General features: G+C 36.5%; 1 protein-coding gene across 3 annotated transcripts in view; it reads left to right on the forward strand.

The window, feature by feature from the left end:
- Positions 1–20,789, forward strand: part of LOC146395592 (uncharacterized) — a 795,612-nt gene that overhangs the window by 330,075 nt on the left and 444,748 nt on the right. For 2 of the 3 annotated variants that reach the window (XR_014831460.1, XM_085002420.1), the window contains one exon: positions 9,844–9,943. The gene's annotated coding sequence lies outside the window, so the exon portion shown is untranslated. Of the gene's footprint in view, positions 1–294; positions 469–9,843; positions 9,944–20,789 lie in introns of those variants that run through there. The other variant, XR_014831461.1, reaches the window with a different exon arrangement.

Here is a 20,789-nt window from a genome sequence, read left to right on the forward strand (position 1 = left end):
TTCTCTTTTTTGGGGGGCAAATCATTTGTTTTAATATTCCATGAGTTTTGAAACGCCGAAGACTCCGTAAGAAATACCATGTAGTTTTACCTGTATAACAATACAGGTAAATAATAATTGTATGATTAGAAGCGAGGTTATTACGTTTGATCAATAAAGAAAGAAAAGTAATCCTACCTGTTTGGACTTTTAGTAAAAAATTAAGCATACTACAAAAATATAACACAAGTTTGTATCTTCAACTTTTTGTTGTTGTTTTTAAAATATTTTTTAAAATTTATTTATTTATTTTAGGGCCATACCCACTGCAAATGGAAGTTCCCAAGTGAAGGGTTGAATCAGAGGTACAGTTGCTGGCCTACACCACAGCTACAGCAATGCCCTATCCCTGACCCACTGAGCAAAGCTAGGGATTCAACCTGCATCCTCATGGATACTAGTTGGATTTGTTTCCACTCTGCCACAATGGTAAGTCCTGTTTTTAAATTGTATTAGAGTATAATTAACTTACAAAGTTGTGTTAATGTCAAGTGTACAGCAGAGCAAATCTATTATACATATACACATATCCATTCCTCTTCAGATTCCTTTCCTGTATAGGCTATTATATAGTATTGAGTAAATTTCCCTGTGCTAGAGAGTAGGTCCTTATTACCCATTTATTTTATGTGTAGTAGTTCATATATGTCAATCCCAACTGCCTAATTTATCCCCCCCACTGCGTTTCCCTTTTTTTAACTGAAATCTTTGAGTCTATTTCAATTTTGTAAGTTATTTAGTATCATTTTTATTAGATTCCACATATTAGTGAACTTGTGTGATATTTGTCTTTGACTTACTTCACTTAATATGGTAATTTCTAGGTTCATCCATGTTCCTGCAAATGACATTATTTCATTCTTTTTTATGGCTGAGTAATAGTCCATTGCATATATGTACCACATCATTATCCAGTCCCCTGTTGGTAGACATTTGGGTTGCTCCCATGTTTTGCCTATTGTACATATTGCTGCAGTGAACATTGCCATTTATGTGTCTTTTCAAATGATGGCTTTCTTTGGATATATGCCCAGGAATGTGATTGATGGATCATACAATAGTTCCATGTTTAGTTTTTTAAGGAACCTCCATACTGTTATCCATAGTGGTTGCACAAGCTTATATTGCCACCAACAGTGAAGGAGGGTTCCCTTTTCCCCACATTCTCTCCAGCATTTATTGTTTGCAGACTTCCTGATGATGGCCATTCTGACTGTTGTGAGGTGATATCTCATTTTAATTTTGATTTGCGTTTTTCTAATACTTAGCAATGTTGAGCATCTTTGTGTGTGCTTTATGATCACCTGTATGTCTTATTCTGGAGACATGTTTATTTAGACTTTCTTTCCTTTTTTTTTTTTTTTTTGCCTTTTTTATGGCTGCACCTGTGGCACATGGAAGTTCCTGGGCTAAGGATGGAATCAGACCTGTAGATGTTGGCTTATACCACAGCCACTGCAGTGCCAGAATCTGAGCCCCATCCGTGACCTACACTGTAGCTTGTGGCAGCACCAGATCCTTAACCCACTGAGTGAGGCCAGGGATTGAACATGCATCCTTGTGGATACTATGTTGCATTCTTAACCTTCTGAGCAACAAGAGGAACTCTTGTATCCATTTTTTTATTGGGTTGTTTGTTTTTTTGATATTGAGTTGCATGAGGTGATTGTATATTTTGTAGATCACTCCCTTGTAGGTAGCTTTGTTTGCAAAGATTTTCTCCCATTCTGTGAGTTGTCTTTTCTTTTTGTTTATGGTTTCCTTTGCTGTGGAAAAGTTTTTAAGTTTAATTAGGTCACATTTGTTTATTTTTGGTTTTATTTTTATTACTCTAGGAGGTGCATCCAAAAAGATATTGCTGCAATTTATGTCAAAGAGTATTCTACCTATGTTTTCCTCTCAGAGTTTTATAGTATCCAGTCTTATTTAGGTCTTTAATCCATTTTGAGTATATTTTTGTATGTGGTATAAGAGAATGTTCCAATTTAATTCTTTTATATGGAGCTGTCCAGTTTTCCCAGAACCACTTATTGAAGAGACGGGTTTTTTCTCCATTGTATATTCTTGTCTCCTTGAGACATATCCTTAAACCACACATCAGAGGAGGTAAAGACAAATAATGACATTGTATAATCTGTGATTAGGTAAGCATAAGGAAGCAAAACTCTGGAATATTTCTAAATAACCAAACATATGATTAGAAAATACTGTAGGCCAATTTGAGAATAGTTGCTAAAACTGAAAGAAGTTTTTAATACACACCAACCTGAGCATGAATGCATGGCTATAGTAAGGTTTTAAAAGGCCAGAGCAACACTATTAACTCTCAAAACTAAATTGATAAAAGATACAAATGTGAAACTACAAAAATATGTATAAATTAGGCAGAATAGTTGCAGTGGGCCTGGAGGAGGGGAACAGAGCCAAGTGATTGTCAGAAAGTAAAAGGATATATCTTTTAACACTTCATTAAAATTGTATGGTGGAGTTCTAGATAAGAGATGCTGGAAAAGCTAGTATGATTCTTCTATCCCTCCTATAAGTTAAGAAAACTAAATTAGATTCAATGTAAAGTTATTTTAAAAAAAGAGATAGCAAGGAGCATAAGTGTCCCTACAGAAAACTGAGGCCAGAATGACATGCCCACAAAACAAATTAAAAATATAGCTTGATAACTTAATATTTTAAAATGAGCTAGAAATTAAGATACAAAAGGACAATATGAATAAGAATAAATTGAACAAAAATGAGATAAAATGTAATAAAAATTAAAAAATGCAAGTCAGGAAAGAATTAGTAAAGAAAAATTAAAAAAAATTTTAGAAAAAAAGACTAAACTTGACAATCCATGAGAATAAGCAAATAAAACCAATAACACCTGATGATAAGTAGTAAGCAAAAAGGGAAAAAATGCAGGATGATGAAAGAATTCAAGAAAATATGAAAGGCAAAGATAGGCAAAGAAAGTCCAACATGTAGATAATTAGGAATTTCTGAATAAGCAAGCCAAAACAATGGAGAAGAACAAATACTAAAAATTAAAACTCAAGAAAATGTTTCTGAAATTAAAAATAAGACAAAACAACACACCGAAAGAGCTTATCATGTATCTGTTGAAATTTGGCATAGAATTATGTCATTTAAAATATGCGTAGAGCAGGAAATTATTATAGACTTTAAGGGAAAGAAAAATAAATTGAAAACAAAGAAAAAAAGAGCCAAACATTAATTTAAAAAAGCAAATCTGATGTTGTCAACTGCTGAATAGTAATACTTACTGCCAGAAGACAACGGAGAAGCATGTTAATGATACTCAATTAAAGAAAATGTGAGCCAATCCCATTTTATGTACAGCCAATGACTTTCTGATATAAAACTCGCACACAAACTGTTATGAACATGCAGTAATTCAGGGAATAGATTGTTGTTCCTGAGGATTCAACCAGAGAATAAATTTCAATCAATAATAAGGAATGAAAGAAAATTGACAAAAGTCCTGGTGATGAATACTAAATATATATATATATATATATATGTACACACATATATATATGTCTATTTCCATGTAGAACTAATACCAATAGTAATTATATAATATAAAGTATAGTGTATAATAGATATATAGTCTCAAAATTATGAGATACCATAACTACCATAACATATGGAAAGTTGGAAAAACATATGAAAAGTATAGAAAGCTTACTAAACATTTTAGAGTTATTATTAAGAGTAAATTAAGATTATCTCGGAGTTCCCGTCGTGGCGCAGTGGTTGGCGAATCCGACTAGGAACCATGAGGTTGCGGGTTCGGTCCCTGCCCTTGCTCAGTGGGTTGAGGATCCGGCGTTGCCGTGAGCTGTGGTGTAGGTTGCAGACGCGGCTCGGATCCTGCGTTGCTGTGGCTCTGGCGTAGGCTGGTGGCTACAGCTCTGATTGGACCCCTAGCCTGGGAACCTCCATATGCCGCGGGAGCGGCCTAAGAAATAGCAAAAAGACCAAAAAAAAAAAAAAAAAAAAAAAAAAAAAGATTATCTCAAAAAAGATGTTGGAGGAGATGCTGGAAAAAGAAAGAAGGTTATTATATTTTAATATTTCTCATAGTAGGGATCAAATAGAAAATACCCAAAAAGGAGGATGTTGCTAAATGTATTATATAAGATCAAACAATATGGTAGTGTTGAAACCAAAATATTGATCATATAAAAAAAATTAAAAGGGTTAGTAGGCCTACAAAATTTTCTTCTTCTAATGGTAAACAAAGTAAACATTCAATATTATGTTATATATAAGACACACCCAAAGAAAAGATATTCAGAATGGTGTAAAATAAAATAAAATAATTTCCAAAGATATATCAAACACATACAAATAAAGCAAGGGTCAAAATAGTGATATCTGACACTGTAGAATTTAAATCAAATAATAATAACAAAGAGATGATGTTACTTCATAAAGCTAAAGGATAAAATTCAAAATAAAAATATAAAAGTTATGTTTATGTACTCACAGAAGCATCTTTCATTCTACAGGAGAATGAATACAGTAAAATAGACATTTAATAATATTAGAAAATGTTAATACATTTTTAAAATGCAAAGCAGATAAGTTAGAGTAAAATTAGCGATAATATAGAATAGAGCCAACAAATATTTTCTAGATAGGACCAGATAGTAAGTATATAGATTTTGTGGGCTGCACAGTCCCTATTGCGAATACTCAACTTTGATGTAGTGCAAAAGCAGACAGAGATAATACATAAATAAATAGGTGTGGCTCTTTTCCAAGAAAACATTATTTACAAAAGGAGGCTGGGCCAATCTGTAGTTTGCTCACTAAATCCCGATACAGAAACCTAAATAACACCACCAAATTTATGTATGTGCATACATCTTTCTGTGTAATAAAATAGACTGTTTAGTTACCTAATCATAGTCATATAAATATAGCAGTGTGTGAGGAACAATCAGAAAAATTGACCCTACTGTAGCTCATAGAAAAATCCATAAATTCCAAGTATTAGGTGTAGTTCAGGATCATTTTCGTACCATAATGCAGTAAAACTAGAAATTAATGACTTAAAAACCCCATGAAACATTCTAACACCTGGAAACTTACGCCATTAAATCCTACATCCATAAGACTAAAACAATGGAAAATGAAGAATTAAAAAACTCAACTCATTTAATGTTATAAATTGGATTTATTTAATGTTATAAATTAAAGCACAAAATAAACCAAAATAAGCCAGGAAAGGAATTAATTAGCATAAATTAACAAGTTAGCAAACAGAAATACTATAAAACCAAAAGCTGTATTAAAAAAAATAGGAAGCCACTAGCTAATCTGGTCAAGAAAAAGAGGAGAAAACATATTATACATAATTAGAAAAGACAACAAATAAATAACTGAAAAGAGAAAAAAAATAATTTTAAGACTCTGTGGAAGTACTTTGGAACTCTATGGAAATATCTGAAAGCCTAAACTAAGTAAATAATGTGTTAAAAATAAAATTTACCAAAATTAATTCTAGGAGTCACAGTCTACACAGACAAAATTACCAAAAAAAAAGGAAAATTAGCTTAAGACACACCCAGAAAAAAGCACCATCTTCTAGTAGTTTTATGGGAGAATTGAAATAAGCCTTTGATGGTGTTGATTATAATGATACTTAAATTATTCCAGAGTATAAAAAAGAAGAAAAAATCATTTTTTGAAGTAGGCATTACATCCCCAAAGCTAACATAAGATTGAATCAGAAAAGAAACAGACTAATCTTACTTATGAATATTGATACAGATGTCTTAAATAAATTTAAGTACTACTGTATTTAATCATAAACAGACTCCATTAGTACATTTCTTGGAAATTATGAGCAAGTGGGTCTTTTCCCAGTAGTGCAAGACTGATAGTATAAAAATTATTAAAAATCTATCATACTAATAGTTATGTTACAAAAGCATATGATCACTTCTACACATAAAGAAAAGGCCTAGGGAAAAATCCACCAACTGTATATGTAAAACACTCAATAGTGTGGAATTGATGGTGTATCCTTAGTAAGGATAAAATGTATCTATCACATAAACCTACTTAAGATCCAGGAATTTCACTAAGGAACTCGGGCATATAGACCCCAAAATGTCTACGATAGCATTGTTTATAATAGCAACAAGCTGGACATAAGGTAAGTAGTCATCAAAGTCCTGCAATGTATTCATCCAAAAGATTACTTCTCCCTGGTTAATATGAATTAACTAGCACTACATAGATTGGCTGTGCACCTATCTTCTAATTTCTATCCATATGACCTTGGCAAAGGGGCTTTTGGTGTTGCTATCTGTAAAATGGAGATAATATCTACCCTGCAGTGTTGCAGTCAGAATCAGAGTTAATATATGCGTAAAGCTCTTTGCACAGTATTAAGCACAGCAGGCACTCAGCTGATGATTATCTCATAAGCACCCTAATGCTGCCAAGTTTACTTAACTAGGTTATAGCAACTGAAATAAATAGAGCTTTAATAATAAGACAAAAGTTACCAGATCCTTTTCATTAGGTTGCCTTAGCTGAGGTCCACATTTCTTATTTGTTTAAATTATTACTATAATAACCTCCCATCTGATCTTCTTAACTCCATTGTGCTGCTTCTTATCGAGGGTTTTTCAAACCGTGGGTCACCTCCCATTAGAGGGTTTTGAAACCAGTTTCATAGACGGAGACCAGAATTTTAAACGATGAAACAGAATTGAAAATTCCATGCTTCATATAGAGTGAGGTTCTGTTTTGTTTTAGGAAGCTGTTCTTTAGTTTTCTTTCCTGTGTTGGAGTGTTCTAGGTTGCTATGTAGTGACAGAGTTTGCTCTATCTCTGTATATAGTCCATTCTCTGTAAGTCAGCTGAGCCATTTGCAAAGCAAATCTGGTTGTGTCACTTTTCAATTTATTCTTTAAAATCTCTCAATAGCTTTCATAGGAAAAAATTAAGTTCCTTATACACAAGGCCTTTAGAGATCTTAAGCTATTTTCAGCCTCAACTCCTGTCTTTGGCTTCGAGATTACCCCATCACCACCATGGTGATCTATTTGTAACTCACTGGACAAGTTATACCTGTTGGCATTCATGCTTTTTCCCCTGTGGTTCTCCCCCACCTCCCGTTACTCCTCTCCTCCTCCTGTGACTGCTATCTCCTGATTATGCTTTAAAATTCAGCTTATACCACTTCTTTCAGTAAGCCTTCTCTGATTCTCTCTCTCCTCTGGGCATATACCTTATTGTTATGATAATACTAGTAGAGAATATGACAGGTTTAAGGTATTTAACTTATCTACTCAAACTTATATTTCTTGAAAGGGCAGGAACCGTGTTTTGTTTAACTGAGACTCCTCAACTAGAAGAGAATCTGGCATCTCCCAGGACCTCAATGTGTGTCTGTTGATTGATGATTGCTTGATTGAGTCTACTTGGGTGGCAAATGAGAGATCCTGGTACAATGGTGAAAATCTTAGAAATATATTTGTTTTGTTTTGTTTCTTTATGTCCAAAATTTGGTCTTTAATTGATATCCAGTTTATTCTTTTTATTGTAAGGAAAGAAAAAATGCCTTGTGGAGTCACTGATAGGAAAGAAGATATACATGTGTTTACCCTTTGATATATTATAGTCTTTTTGTCTATTAATTTTAACTAGAATACTATACTTATGAAACCAATGCATTAGTCTATGTATATATGCCAGTTTTCTGATGTCTGAGAGCAGCTAGTTAAATAAAGTTCGTCTGCAGAGCTGTTTTTGTGGCAGCTGTCCCCAGTAAACGCACCCCTTGCGGTATAGCGTGCTAAGTCTTTTGAGCCAAAAGATATGTCAAACCATTAGTTATCAAAGAAGACATGACATGTGGGCAGTGAAAATTCCTTTAGCTAGATTGCATGTGGATCTGATATAAATAAAATATATCATTACTCTTCAAAGATGGATTTTCTGAGTTTTAGCCACTTTTATTTCACATTTTCCCTTTCATTTCCTGTCTTTTGATCATTTCTTTATGGCTAACAGCTTTGTAAGAACAGAGATACAGAGAGAATAGGGGAAAATCAAAATGTGATGTTAAGTCCCTAATATTCATAAAAATGAGACTTAAGTACTGTTCACCACTCATGATCTGTCAGACACTGTAATCAGTGCTGTTATGTGCACTGTGCATTAGCCCACACCGACCCTACAAGCTTTAAGGAAATTAAAGTTTGGCAAGATAAAGTAATCTGTCATACTTACATAATTAGAGCTGGTTTCTTATTCTTTATATTTAAAAATGGTAAAAATATGATTGGAGAGAAGGTAGAAATGAGGGACTAAACTGAGAATTTGAGTTTATAGTTGATTTCTTCAAAACAAACTTCTTTCTGTCTCTGGATTGTAGAGAGTATTCTGGACAATGGACGTCCTACTGTACCTCACAGAGATTTTATTTGTTTGGTGTATTTTGCTGTACTATTAAGAAATTAATAAAAAAAATCAAGAAATAGATTTTATTCATTTACTTATATTTTAGAGTCTAGAGACACAAGAAAAATATGAAACACTAGAATCAGTGAATTAAAGGATTTAGACATGTAAATAAAACTTAAAGCATTGTAATCAGAGGTGTAATTAATGTGAACAATAAGAGAAAAAGAGAATGACCACTTAAGCAACTTAACTCCTGCTGGAGAAATTGGAGAAGACTTTCTAAAGAGGTGAAACTTGATCTGAAGGTTGAAGGATGAGTAAGAGATTGCCAATTGATTCCTTACAAGCATGCTAAAAAAAAAAAAAAAAAAAATGGAGCCTATGGCAGCAGTGGTCCAAAAAGCTGCTGCAAAGAATAAACATCTAGAAAGCTGATAAAGAAATAGTCCACTGGTCAGAGTTAGAACAAAACAACTTCCTGGACGTTTCCTATTCCCCAAGCTTTAAAGTTTGCTGAGATGTCAAGCAATAAATGAACCTGCTTCATGAATAAATGATGGGAGTTTGATTGATGGTGGGGAAGGAAGGAAGTATTGGCAGTGAAGAGTTTGACAACTTCTGGAGTACTAGGTGCATCATCATTTTCACATTCTTTTTCTTTATATATTGAATGAGGACAGTCCTGGTAATGCCATTAGCCTGAGCATTACTGTTCATTCCCAGGTAATGTGATAAGGATTGGCCTTCTTCTGTCCTTCACTCCTTAAGTGCTCTGAGTTGTTGATAATATGATTAATCAAAAGACCAGAGAAACAGTATCAACTACTCTTGGACTTCTTGAAAGTTTGAGTGTTAGAGAAAACCCCAAAGGATCCTTCAGCTATTGTTTTTGGACACATGAAATAATGGAAAAGAGTAAAATCAAGAATAGACTGCAGTTTGCTTTTCCATAGCTGCTTGGTGCAAATGCAAAAGAAGCCACAGATGGAAGCACACAGATGGACGCCTGCTGATCATACAGCTGTTTCTTTGTTGGTACAGAAAACCAATTGTGGGTAGGAGCAATGAAGGAAAGGACAATATTAGAATGCAATGGCATTTTAATTATACCTACCATAGTTCTAATGTTCTGTTCTGTGGTGAAGTGTTTGGGGAGTTGTCTCAAAATTAGAATCCAATCCTCCAAACCTGAATCAATTAAATCAGTACTGTTTGGAAATACAGAGAGAAGCAAGTTTGCGAAAGATTTTCCAGTAATCCTGCTTTGTGATGTTTAGACTTCCTCTGATGACTCTTGGGTTGGAGAAGGGGGGAAAGGGAGAAGGCCAGGATTAAAAGTGCTCCGTTTCTATTCCCTAGGGACATTGATTGGCAAACATCCTCCGTGAACCGTTTAAACGCTGCATACTCTTGGCAGATGCCACACCTGCTGATGGTGAATCCAGCTTACCTGAAAGAGGTAATGTGACTCTAAGCTAGTCCTATCATCCGTATTTTCCAGGAATGAAAACTTGAGAGTCATTTAAGTAAGCTACTTACTAAGGGTCGTACTAAATTTTATTTCATAAGTTACAGTGAGTCTGCTTTGTTCCAGGAACAGGGTGGGTATGTGAGGAAAGCACTGTCCTTGCCCCTTTGGAGCTTATGGTCTAATGGGGAAACATACTTTAAACTAAGGAATTAATTTTATGATAATAAATGTAATAAGTGCAAGGTAAAGGGTGATATGAGAGCATATACTAGTGGAACTAGAAATAGGTAGGGGGACAGCAAAAGCTCTCCTGGGCAATGCAAGTCTTGGATACCAAACAGAGTTATGTAGATTTAAAAAAAAATTTAAGTGATTTTTATTTGTTCCATTATACTTGATTTGCAGTGTTCTTCCAGTTTCTACTGTACAGCAACATGACCCAGTCACACATTAGATAGGGAACAGCATATGAAGGCTCTGTGGCTGAAAGGGGTGTGGCTTGTTTGAGGAATTGAGAGAAGACCAATGTGACTGTAGAGTAGAAGCTCAGCAGGAGGCCAAGGAACTGGGAAGATACTGGAATGAGAGAACCTTGCAAGTCATACTAATGATTTGGCACTTAATTCTAAGAGCAATGGAAAAAATCAAAGATTTTAAGGGGGGAGTGACGTTCCAACGTAAGCATTTTTAAAAGATCCATTCATGGAGTTCCCATCGTGGCTCAGTGGTTAGCGAATCCGACTAGGAACCATGAGGCCTTACTCAGTGGGTTAAAGATCCGACGTTGCTGTGAGCTGTGGTGTGGGTCGCAGATGTGGCTTGGATCCCGCGTTGCTTTGGCTCTGGTGTAGGCTGGAGGCTACAGCTCCAATTGGACCCCTAGCCTGGGAACCTCCATATGCCATGAGAGCAGCCCAAGAAATGGCAAAAAGATGAAAAAAAGAAAAGAAAAAAAAAAAAGATCCATTGAGCAATTACATATAGCTTGATTTGGAAGGTGGCAAGTCTGGAAGCAGATTTAATCAAGAGGTGCTGGCAGACAGTGATGATAGAAAGAATCTCACAAATCCAAGAAAGATTTATGAATCAAATCAGCAGGGTTTGGTGAACATTTAGATAAGAATCATGAAAGAGAAAGTGGTATTAAGTTTTTTCAGTGAATGTTTGGGCATTTCGTTGAGTCATTTGCTGACATTAAGGTACAAGAGGAGGACAAGGCTTGGTGAGTTGGTACAGGGCAAAAAAACTGCCAACTTAAGTTCAGACTGTTGAATTTGGGGTGTCTCTGAGAAATACCCTGGTGAAGTGACAAAAATGGAAGAGTGGAGGTAACTGAAATGAGAGAAAACTGAATTAGTAGTATCTATTCTGCCACTTGGTATCCATGAGATCTTGGACAAGTTTGAAAGTAATCTTATGCATCACTTTCCCCATCTGTAAAATGGAGACAATAATAACACTGCCTCCACTGAGTTGTTGCGAAGATTAAATGAGTATATGCATCAAACCAATGGTAGATTGATGGAGGGTGGGTGGGAGAAAAGGTGATTTAGAAAGGGGAATAGTAGGTAGGCTGAGATGATGCATCTTTTTATCATTTAAATTTTTATAAGAACATATACCTTATTATATGTATACTTGGAAATGAACAATAAAATATGATAATATGTAAAAGACAAAAACGTACATTACAGTGTTTGACAGAGTACTTAGTAAATAGTAAACAAAAATGTTTGTAGACATTGGGACCTGGAGCTCAGAAGGGGGTTTGGCCTAGGGGAATACCTTTCGGGGTCTATGATATTCTGACAGTAACAGAAGCCCTGGGAGTTGATGAAATCATCTGGAGAGAGAATGGGTAAAAGAGAACCAAGGGTTAAACTTTGAGGAATTCTGCTGTTAAAGATCAAGTAGAGAAGAAAGAAGAGCAAAGGAGCCTTAGAGGGGGCAGTCAGGAAGGCAGGAAGAAAACTCTGCCCTGTGGGCAAGGTGACTTATATTCTAAAGGAGATGTAAATGACACAGAACGTTGTTGCAAGCTGTAATGAGTGGAAAACTACAAAGAGACTCTTGGATAAATTAAACTGGAGACTTGAGCAGACGTTTTGGATAATCAGGCAAAAAGCCTTTGTTGAGAAACTATCTGGTTCTTTATTTCGAATCAAATTTTGGCTTCTCTCCTAGAAACTGGGCCAACTGGTTGGTCATCTGGAAGTTGAATCTGTATGTCTTAGGAGATTTTCCATCTATTGAGAGGTGCTATTTACAACTAAAGTGAAAAGAAAAATCACTAATGTCAGAGAATAAAGCAAAAAGGTACAAAGAAAGGAAGTTTCATTCTGTTCCTTTATAGTGCTGGCCAATGTATAACCTTTAATTTTTTTCGAGAAAATTATTTTGTTTTCTTGAACTGTAACTTAATAGACAGCCATCCCTCTTCCTGATTTTCCTTTTTGTAAAAAAAACACCTTTTCGCTTATATTTTGAAAAAACTAAGGATTGTCTGACCTTAAGAAAAAGAGCTAGATTTTCATTATTATAACACACACACACACACACACACACACACACACACACACACATAAACACAGGCACACACACACATGAAAACGTCTTAATTTCAGATAAGTGGAAAATTTATAGAAGGGAGAGATAGGTTTAATTCTGCGCTCCCTTTTTCCCAGTTATATAGCATTTTACTCTGAGACATTAAAAATGTTGGTTTTATTGAGAAGTAAAATAATGAATCCTAATCACACCACAGAGGGAATGGGAAGTGGAACACATAAGTGGGTCACAATAAATTTGTAGTTTCCAATGACATTCTGAAGGGCAAGGGTCCTAGCTCCAACTTTCACTTGGATTCTGAGCCCAAGCAGTTGAGGGACTAAGAAGAGGATGTTGTAAATAGCTCCTCCCACTTTGCATCAGTTCTTCACGTTCAAGGTGCAACAGAGCACTGAGGTCAAGTCCTGTGTCCAGCACCCTTAACTTCCTACCAGCCCAGTTTCAAGTGCCAGGCAAGTCCTTTCCTTATATGGACATCACATTCCTAATATGTGAATTAGAGGTAACAGTCTTGCCATCTTCATAAGGCTGTAGAGAAGAGTGGATAAATTAACACAGACACAGCTGGAAACTCTCATGTGTTGTAGGACCAATACTCTTATTTTATTATTATAAATTATAGTTGATTTACAATGTTGTGCCAATTTCAACTACATAGTAAAGTGACTCAGTCATATGTATACATATATATGTGTGTGTGTGTGTTTTATATATATATATATAAATATATAGATTTATATAGATATATATATATATATATATCTCCTTTATTTATTTATTTATTTATTTTTATTATTTCCCCCAACACACTTTTTTTCTCACTGTACAGCATGGGGACCCAGTTGCACATACATGTATACATAATTTTTTCTCCCATTGTCGTTCTGCGTTATAAGTATCTAGACATACTTCTCAGTGCTGCACAGCAGGATCCCTTTCTTACATTATCTTCCATTATGTTCTATTCCAAGAGACTGGATATAGTTCCCTGTGCTATACAGCAGGGCCTTATTTCTTCTCCATTTAAATGTAATAGTTTGCATCTACCAACCCCAAACTCCCAGTCCATCCCACTACCTCCCTTCCCCCTCCAAAACCACAAGTCTGCTCTCCATGTCTGTGAGTCTGTATCTGTTTTGTAGATAGGTTCACCTGTGCCACACTTTAGATTCCACATATAAGTGATATCATATGGTATTTTTCTCTTTGTGATTTACTTTACTTAGTATGAAAATATCTAGTTGCATCCATTTGTTGCTGTAAATGACATTATTTTGTTCTTTTATGGCTGAGTAGTATTCCATTGTATATACATGTACCACATTTTCTTTGCTTTTTTTTTTTTTTTTTTTAGGGCCACACCCATGGCATGTGGAGGTTCCCAGGCTGGGGGTCTAATCAGAGTTACACCACAGGCACGGCAACACCAGATCTGAGCCATGTCTGTGACCTACACCAGAGCTCATGGCAACACCAGATCCTTAACCCACTAAACAAGGCCAGGGATCGAACCCACAACCTCATGCTTTCTAGTCAGATTTGTTTCTGCTGCGCCATGACAGGAACTCCCACATCTTCTTAATGTAGTCTTCTATAGGTGGACGTTTAGGTTGTTTCCATGTCTTGGCTATTATGAATAGTGCTGCAGTGAACATAGGGGTGCATGGATCTTTTTGAATTACACTTTTAGGAGCAACTGTAATTTTTAAACATGAGAATTCCTTCAGTAGAATCTTTTTATTTTTATCTGACCTATGTTTATTTAAAAATGTCTTTCTGCTCTGTTTACTTGCCTTCTTCCAAACTTCACAATTGTCTTTATAAATGTTACAGGTATGGCTCTCAATCAGAAAATTCAGGAAAATGAATTTTTTATTTTCCTCAAACCCAACCAGATTTTTATTTTGAGACCTTATGCTTCCAGGAAGGGTAAAAACATTTTCAATTTGAGGATCTCTCATGTCTTCTCCCTCTCTTTTTCCTGGGACTGTATGTAAGTCTGTGAAACATACATAATACCAAAACTTGGGAAGGAGGGGCATTTGTCCTTAAATGCCCAAGGAGTGGTTGCAATGTCTGTGCTCTGGGCTGGTCCTGGTCATCCACCATCACTAGTCTGACTGGGAGGCCATGGTTCTTATGTGCTTGGTTCCGTCTTGTCTGATGTCTCCTGTAATTGCATGGGACTCCTTCCCTAAGACAGGGAACCTGCGCTTTCTTCTCATCTTTTCCAAATTATTTGGTTTATATCTGAAGCCACTAAGTTCTTCTACGATCTTTGTTTTTTTTTTTTTTTAAAGTATAAAAACCAAAGACTTGCACATTCTTTCTACTCTCCAATCTGACACATCCTTCATTTGTAGAAATATGAATGCAAAGGTAATTATCTACTTGATGAGGGAGAAAGGAAGGGACACCAGAGAAGGAAAGACACAGCTCAGTATCACAAATCTACTGCCCTGCCCCTTAAGATTACAGATGTATTTTGGAAAGTAATGCTTTCTACCATGGAGCACACTGAGGTGATATGTAGTAAATGAAATGTCATGCAGAATTTATGATGTACACCCAACTCAGCAGAAACACAGTTTAAAAGTGCAAGTTTTGTTTTTCTTATAATAGATCATGACTGTATATACTGATTTTATAAAGTTTAAAATCTTCCATAAGTAATACAAGTAGGCTCATTACACAGCCCAGCAAGGGGTACCTTGAAGTCAAAATTGTCACCCTTATGTCAAAGAGGCAGACAAGGCCTGAAACATTACGCATGTTTGGGAAAATAAATGTGTTTACTTTGGTGTTTGAGTAAAGGCCCAACTCTATGCTTTTTGGCACTGTAAGAGTTTTTCTTGACTTCTTCTGGACCCAGTAAACTCTGCAGAATTTAGCAAGGGGGAAAAAATGCTTGCCTTTACCTGTTCTGGTCCACTTGTAAATGTGTCTTTCTTGTTGCCCTTGGTTACATCCTGCATTGGCAGTAATTGGAGGGAAAATTATTCAAAATTTGGTTTTCAGAGGGGACAAAGGGATTGGGAAGCATTATTTACCTACTAGACAGAAGCAGACCTTGGTGGCCATCTGGTGCACCATGTTTTTTGGGTAATTAACATGCATCCACACTTCTATTTTGTTTCCTTTTTAAAGTGAATCTGAAAATGTGTGCTAACAGACTGTCTGTAACACAAAGGAGCCAATGCTAAAAAATTATTATACTCATCCCCTTTCAAAAAACAATGAAAAAAAATCTTTGTTTTGCCACCAAAGGCAGAAGCTGCCTTGAGGGCTGCCAAAGACTCTGGGTCCTGGACAGAATTGCTTGTTCTCTTTAGTGACCACATTTGGTGAGTAATGTTGTAGGCCCAGCATTCCTCCTTTCTTTCCATCAGCCTTGTCATCCAAGCCTTTGGGGGAACATTTATAAGACTGAACGTTCACGGCCACAGTGGTACAGCCCCAGTCATGGACTGGATTTTGAATCTGGGATTAGTTCTCACTGGTTAACAGCTTGAGTTTGTTTTTCCAAATGACTTTATCATAACTATAAATTCAAGTGAGTCAACCTACTGAATGGTGGCTTAGTGTGTCTGTGTGCTGGCAATATATATTCGATGTAATCTACAGGGAGAAGAAACGATTCTTCCTGGCATACCTTGCATAGAATTCAACAAATAGGTCACATACACAAGTCTTAACAATTTCTTTCTGGAAGATTTTACTTTATAATGTCAGTGAGTTGCTTCATCCAAAAAATATCTGGATGTATTTTAAGTCAACCTGAATGAATAGATGAGAAAACTCAGGCTGTCACGGTGAACATAAGTGAAAACATATATTATATTGATAAAAGTGTGCAGCTGAGAAAAGTGGCTTAAGGGTAAGGATGGGAATTAAATGGAATTTGATTGTAGAACATTAATCTCACAACATGAACCTTTGAAACCAAATTGGTTTTAACACAAATTGATATTTAATGTTTCCTTTTTTGAAATGTGGAAGGGTTAGCTTGTTTTGGGTGAACACATACTGTGTACTGACTTAGCAATTCCAAACGTAGATTTCATGTAGATTTACATGCACTGGAAAATAAATATTCTAAATTCATTACATTTCCTTTTAACACTTGAGAAAACTGAGGTTTGGAAACAAATTACTTGTCCATGTTTACTTGTGTAGGTATATCTTAAACTTGAATGGACCCTAGATTCGTTTAGTCCCTGCCTTTCTTCCTTTCTCCTCGAATTATTTTATTCCTGCCTTGATTCTTCTGACAAGATAGGTACTTGGGTATAAAGATGCATAAGACAACAAGATCAGTGTAATCACCGTAAAAGATATTATATTTCATGTAGAAGAGAGAAGACACTGTGAGTCATAGAGGTGTGTTCTGTAGGGAGCTTTGAGAGTAGAGAAGAGTGCTCTAGTTTTGTGTGTGTGGGGGGGGTATGATATGCTGTGGGGTAAGGGTCTAAGAAGTTTCAAAGATCCAGAAGAATAGAGAATTCCTAAATATTTTTTGGAAACAAAAAGTATATAACTATTGCGTTGTTTTTCTCCGGAGGGTCCCTTTTACCAGTTCTGATGGCACCAGAGAAAAAGCAACAATTAGGGCCAAGTTTGAGTTTTACATATCTATAAGTAGAACTAAGAGGAACCATGAGTGAGTAGGTCATAAGCATTCAAACCCACAGCTCCTCGGATCTTAAACCTTAAAACTTAAGGATTTCCTATGCCCAGAAGTGAAAAAAAAATAAAGTTGAGACCGGCAAGTTAGTGGAGCCAAAAATAAACTCTGTTCAAAACAGAGTAGGTTCTGTGGAGCAAGAATTGGATTATTGGAAGGAAGTGATAGGGTTTGAATCGGGTCTTAGAAGTTGAAATGATTTGTCAGTGCTCATTCTAACCTGATTATTGTGTGGCCAAGTACGTAGAAGTGAATGACTATTCATTTGTCAGATTTTAACCTCAGAGACTGCCTGTCAACATTATGCCATAGACCAAGGGGGTGTGGCACATATTAAAGCTCCAAAACAGTGGACCAGAAGGACAATCACACTTAGAGGGAGAGTGGAGAGGCAAGGAAACAAACAAGTATACCAAAGATCAGGAGCCAGAAAGATGCCTGTTGGGGGTGGGATTCTGCTGCAAGGGAAATCTAACTCATGTTATCATTATCAAGGACAGCATTTAGGACAAAGAGGAATGTGACCTAAGAAACGAAAGGCATCAATGAGTCTAAATTATCTCAGCAATAGGGCTTCTCTGCTGTTTCTCTAGTGTAAGGAGGGTCTCAGAAGGACAATGTAAGAGTGGAATTACACAGGGAGAGACAGCTGGATACATGGGGACTGTCAGGACCAGAAGGTCAGCATGAGCCATCCTGAGGTCCTCAACACCCCTCCCCAAGAGCCATTTCACCCAATCCCACCCTATTGTTTCTTCTTCCCAACCTGTGATGAAAGGTGAGAGAAATTATCAGTCCTCTTTTCCTTATTCTTTCTTTTTTCTCTAAATTTTATAAAGAAAAGAGAGAGTGTTTATGGAATGGTGTGAAAAGGAGCCCTTTCAAAAATTTTCTGGGAAGGAACAATTTGGGGAGTAAACACTAGACTAGTATCAAAAATATTTTGTTTCTTTCTGAACTGCATAGAGTGTGATGAAATAAAATGGCTTTCTTCTTGTCTGTGTCTACACATTATGTTATCCTTAGGAAAGAGCACAGACGGAAGCGATCACAGCTTCTTGACCCTCAGGGTCAGTCGAGTCCCCTGGGCTACAAAGATGGGATTCAGAGTGGAGACATTTACTGGGGGTAATGTTCACGAAAATAAAAGCATGAAGGAGGAAGATTAAGCAAGGAAAACTTTTAGATCCTGGTGTAGGTCTGCTACCTCTAGAAGGAGAAGGGGAGGAAAGGAGGGTTAGGTGGGAGGAATTTCATACTACACTGTAGTCTACAGATTCTTGACCAGTCTACTGGGTGCTGTGGCACAGAGGCATCCCACGTTGTTGGAAATGATGCCCTGGTACCTCTGCTGAGCTGAGACGCTGGCTAGAGACTGCCCAGGAGGAGCACAACCTTGGCTCCAATGTTGCTGATCACAGCTGACTGGCAAGTTCCTTCTTGAAGGCAGACATGGGGAGTGCACTGCGTTGGCTGCCACACAAGGCTGGGAAAGGATGCGGTTGGTTGGCACTATGGCCATATCTTCACGACAGCCTGATTCTTACATTGTTAGGCATAAAATGTCACTGAAGAAAGTGTTTAATCGTTTCTGTTATTATGAAAGTCCCATGGAAAGCTCTCCTTTTATTTACATGCTATCAGAAAAAAAGAATTTTAGAATATTTTCCTTAAAAGGAGTAATACATTTTACTTCTACATTTAACACTCATAGTATACAAGGAAATTCTTATTGTAATGTTTTAAATCTCTTACCCTTCTCTGTTTTTTTATTAATTAGAAATATTTACCTTTTTGAAAATTTTAATTAATTGTACCACTGCAGCATATGGAGGTTCCCAAACTAGGGCTCGAATCGGAGTGGTAGCTGCTGGCCTATACCACAACCACAGCAATGTGGGATCTGAGCCACTTCTGCGACCTACACAGCTCACAACAACTCCGGGATCTTTAACCCACTGAGCGAGGCCAGGGATCTAACCTGCAGGTTTGTTGCTGCTGAGCCATGATGAGAACTCCCTTATCCTGCTCTGTTTAACGCATTTCATCTTGGCTTGTTTTGTGGAGAACAAACACAACTGATTTTTGCCCACCCTGTAGTAAATAATTCCCCTTGCCTGCTTTTCTCACTGAGGTTAAATTAGCCCAACTGATTTTAATTTCATATAGTGGCCTTACTTTTTTTTAATAGATATATATATAAATATGCATTATAACATTTATTAGTATGTATTTGATATATGTATACTATATGTTTGATATGTATATGCTATATATAGTATGATACATGGTATAGATTTACATTTATTAGTACACACACATATATCCCCACAGAATGGCAGTTTTTGCTTTGGTTTATTGTTTATGCTTTGCTAATAGAACTAGTTTTCATAAGAAAAATTATGAAAGACATATTTGAAACTACAGATGAGTGATTCTCCATGATACTTCATTGAAAAACCAAGCCATGAAAATAAATACACTGATAGAAATAAAATCTGGGTTTTAAGCCAACTCTGCCATTAACCAGCCGGATGATCTTGGGCATGTCATCAAGCCGCCTCTGTAAAATGTGGGGCTTAAGTTAGATGATATCCAAGGTTTTTTTCTGCCCTAAGAGGTGTTAATAGTGGTTTCCAAACTGTTGATGCCCTGAAGATCGATGATTTCATGAGCAAGTTCCTGGGTTGAGGAAAGGGATGTCCACGGGGAAGATGTGAGTGAACCATGATCCAGGCCTTGCACCCCATGTCAAACAGAACAGCTAGGTTTGATTTGTTTTCCATGTTGAGTTTCAGTATATTGTAATCATCTGAAAACACTTTAGTTTTTGCAAATATCTCTCTCTTAAAAGGCAGGTTTAGCAAAATCAGAGGTAGGTGTAAACTAATCATAAGTCAATGAATTTCTTTATTGGTTTAAACATCTTTATTATAAGACGTGATATGCATAAAATTAAGTAAGATTATGCATGCATTTGTCTATACACTTTTTAACATTTGTCTCTAAAATAAATACTTATATAACGCCATCAAGTCATGAACCAGAATGTTGCTGAAACCAGGCAATTTTCCTTACATCCTTTACTACTCCAGCTTCTATATCTTTTTTTTTTTTTTTTTTTTTTTTTTTGTCTTTTTTCCTTGTTGTTGTTGTTGTTGTTGTTGCTATTTCTTGGGCCGCTCCCGCGGCATATGGAGGTTCCCAGGCTAGGGGTTGAATCGGAGCTGTAGCCACCGGCCTACGCCAGAGCCACAGCAACGCAGGATCCGAGCCGCGTCTGCAACCTACACCACAGCTCACGGCAACGCCGGATCGTTAACCCACTGAGCAAGGGCAGGGACCGAACCCACAACCTCATGGTTCCTAGTCGGATTCGTTAACCACTGCGCCACGACAGGAACTCCCACTATATCTTCATAAAGTGACTTATAACATCTTAAGGTTACTATGACCCTGAATTCTATAGTACTCTTTTTCTTTCTGTCTCTCTATTTTTTTAACCACCCATGTACATATTATTAAAATTAGATTAATGTTGCCTGTTCTTAAATTGTATGTAAATTGAATAATACTGTAATC

Source organism: Sus scrofa, chromosome 16 (assembly GCF_054392235.1).
Source record: "Sus scrofa isolate SSC_HxYL_T2T_F1_AM1 chromosome 16, Sscrofa_HxYL_maternal_Yorkshire_Landrace_v2.0, whole genome shotgun sequence".
Lineage (NCBI taxonomy): Eukaryota > Metazoa > Chordata > Mammalia > Artiodactyla > Suidae > Sus > Sus scrofa.